The sequence below is a fragment of the Myotis brandtii genome, unplaced genomic scaffold (genome assembly GCF_000412655.1).
Source record: "Myotis brandtii unplaced genomic scaffold, ASM41265v1 scaffold986, whole genome shotgun sequence".
NCBI classification, from domain to species: Eukaryota; Metazoa; Chordata; class Mammalia; order Chiroptera; family Vespertilionidae; genus Myotis; species Myotis brandtii.
In genome coordinates, this window is record NW_005372102.1 from 1,787,100 (window position 1) to 1,790,865 (window position 3,766).

A 3,766-nucleotide genomic window follows, 5' to 3' on the forward strand; every position below is an offset into this window, starting at 1 on the left:
ACCTAAAAAAATGTTTCATTTTATAATAATAAAGCCACCAACACAAAATAATTACAATTCTTAAATTGATGACAAAAATACCTGTAGGATTTGCAGCTGGTTGGAAAAATACAGGTAACTTTATGCTTCGAGTAGGTACTTTTGTCACCCGCACACGATTTGCGGACGCGACTAGCACTAACCACTGCACACGAGACTGCTGACTAGCTGGCTCACTCAACTCATGAATGAATCGCGCGCGCCTCCCCCATGCTGCGTCGCCCGACCGACCAACACCCCCCATTTCTTCTAACGCCACTTCTTCAAAAGACTCGCCCAGGCCGAAAACCAACTTCTGCGCATGGGCCACGAAGTTTCAATAGCACTGTACTGCGCGCCCGCACGTGGTATTTTGTGGAAGAGCCACACTCAAGGGGCCTAGAGCCACATGTGGCTCCCAAGCCGCGGTTTGCAGACCACTGCCATATACCAAAAGGTTGCCGATTCAATTCCTGGTCAGGGCACATACCTAGGTTGTGGGTTCCATCCCCCACATCAGGGCACGTACATGGGGCAACCAATAGATGCGTTTCTCTCACATCAATGTTTCCCTCTTTCTCCCCTTCCTTCCCTCCTTTCCACTCTCTCTAAAAATCAATGGAGAAAAAAACCTCACTCCTTGGGTGAGGATTTAAAAAAAGGTTAAATAGAACTCTGTCTTCTTGCTTTACAACTGGAAGTATCAGAAACCCGTGATCTGAAAAGACCATGAAACAATCAACCTAGTAGCAATGAACAAGTGAGCCCAGGGCCCAGATTGTGTCTAATAAATATGATTTTTCATTTGGAGAAATGGATGATTTCAGAGCTGGGATAGAAAAATGTACAAGATGAGCCCAGTGCAGTCTGTCATACCAAAAAGGAGAGCACTCAGAAACTATTAGAGCTGTGTCTACAGGATTTAGGACCCAATTTAAACAGATTACTATTGGACAAAGATGGGATAATCTGAGTATGAATAAAGGTAATACCTACAATGGATTCAATCATATCAAATATGCTTAAATTCATGAGTTCACAATGATACAAACACATACAACTCATTGGCTACTTCTGGAGGATGCCAACTCAGTATTATAAAAAACTAGTAAATAGCCGAAACCGGTTTGGCTCAGTGGATAGAGCGTCGGCCTGCGGACTGAAGGGTCCCAGGTTCGATTCCGGTCAAGGGCATGTGCCTGGGTTGCGGGCACATCCCCAGTGGGGGGTGTGCAGGGGGCAGCTGATCGGTGTTTCTCTCTCATCGATGTTTCTGACTCTCTATCTCTCTCCCTTCCTCTCTGTAAAAAATCAATAAAATATATTTTTTTAAAAAAACTAGTAAAAAATTGACAGAAATTAAGTATTTATTATTTATCCTGTCTTTCCTGAAAGAGCTATAATTTAAAGTAATGAAATTATAGAAGGGCAATGTCTCTTTTAGAAGCATTCCAGCTAATAAATGAGGTTAAAGAATTTATCCACATTTTCAATGTCTAATGAAATGATGACTAAGTTTGAGCCTCAAGGGCTGCTAACAAGAAGAAAAACTATTAATCCTCATCTGCCTAACGCACCTATGAAGTCTGTAGGGAGCGGCTATAGGATCAAGCCTTGGACTAACCTGTGGCAGGGCCCCAAACAAGTCCCAGCTTGGAGGGCAGAGCCAGAGCCCCCCTAGCATGATTAAGCTTGACCTTATAGTCCTCCCTTGTTCCTTCCTTGGTAGCTAATGGGCTGTGGGAGATGCAGCAAGTGCTGCCAAAACAAGGTGAAATTCGCAAGAACACTGTAAACATGTTGACCACTTCCCTTGTTTTGCTTTGTGTGCTCTGACTAAAGCTTGGGCTTACAGGCTGTCACTGTGTCCTCATCCATTGAACCTACCTAGCCCCATGTATTCTCTTTGTCTGTCTTCTTTAATCCTTCCCCGCCTCCCGGCCCCGCCCCCCCCACTTCACCCCTGGCCGTGCTGGACGCGGTTCAGAGTCTTCTTGCCAAAAAGTACATCAATCATGACTCTGATTACACCTTTACATCTAACTGATTAAATTTACAGTAAATTTTGTGTAAACCACAATGCATAATAAAATCCAGACTGTATGTAACTCCACAGGACAAACCATCAAGGTTCAGGAACAAATAAATTACAAGAAATAACAAAAGATGTAGGGGGAATAGATTAAAACAATGTATGGCTCTAACTGTCTGGCTCAGTGGATAGAGTGTTGGCCTGGGATAGAGCATCGGCCTGTGGTCTGAAGGGTCCCAGGTTTGATTCCGGTCAAGGGCATGTACCTTGGTTGTGGGCACATCCCCAGTAGGGAGTGTGCAGGAAGCAGCTGATCGATGTTCTCATCGATGCTTCTAACTCTCTATCCCTCTCCCTTCCTCTCTGTAAAAAATCAATAAAATATATTTAGGAAAAAAAAACAACAAAGTATGGCCCTAGCTGGTTTGGCTCAGTGGATAGAATGTCAGCCTTCGGACTGAAGGGTCCCAGGTTCGATTCCAGTCAAGGGCACATCCCCAGGTTGCGGGCTCGATCCCCAGTAGGGGACGTGCAGGAGGCAGCTGATCAATGATTCTCATCATTGATGTTTCTATCTCTCTCTCCCTCTATGAAATACACACACACACACACACACACACACACAATGTATGAACAGCATGTGGATCGGGATTCAAACTTAAAAAGAATTGAGACAATCAAGATTTTAACACTGGTTGGATATATGAAGGTAATAAGGAATTTCGGATAGTGGTATTTGTGTTTATCTTTTTAAGAGGATGTATGTAGATACACATACTGAAATATTTAACAGTTAAAACGAATGGCATCTGGGTTTGGGGCTACAGATACAGCAAGATTAGCTATGAGTTAACAGTTGAAGCTAGGTGAGGGTAAAGAGAGGCTTACACTATTCTCTGTGTATGTGAGAGACGAACTAAACAAGTAAAAATAAAGTCCACTTAAGCTCTAGGTTTCACATAATAAAATGTCTTTTTAAAATTAACTGCCAAACCCTGGCTGGTTGCTCAGTGGTTAGAGCGTCCACCAACCACCGAAGGGTCTGGGGTTTGATTCCCAGTCAAGAGCACATGCCTGTGTTGCAGACTCCATCTGGGGAGGCAAACAATCCATGTTTCTCTCTCTCACATCTCTCCCTCTCCCCCCCTCTCTCTCTTTCACCCTCCCTTCTTCCCTTTCACTCTCCCTGAAAATCAATTGGGGGGTGGGGGGGAATCCTCAGGTAAGGATTAACAAAAAAATTAAATTAGCCTACTTGAAATAACTAAAAACTAACCATCATCTGAACAAACAGCCTTTGCGGTACAATCAGTAAAACAAAATACCACCAAACAAAACCCAAGCAGTATGAGGCAGCGTCAGGGAGTTACAGGAGAAAAGGGCCGGCCTGTAACTCACATTCTAAAAGGAAACTCGCCGGCGTGTTGGAAACGGGTCGAATGCGGACGCACGTCGTTCAGGAGCCTCTGAACCCAAAACCTCCACAAACCCCACCACCACCCGCCCAGCCACACCGACTCCGAGGCGCCTTCCGACGGCCAGAGCCCGCCGCTTCCGCACCGACAACCTGACTGCTCTCGGTCTCCCCGTCGCCAGAACCAGCGGGGGTATTCAGATTTGGGATTTTTAAAAAATAAAGCAGAGAAACAACAATACTGGGCACAACGCTGGCGTTTGCGGGACCTGCACCAATTCCCCGCGGGCCCGGCGCGCCCC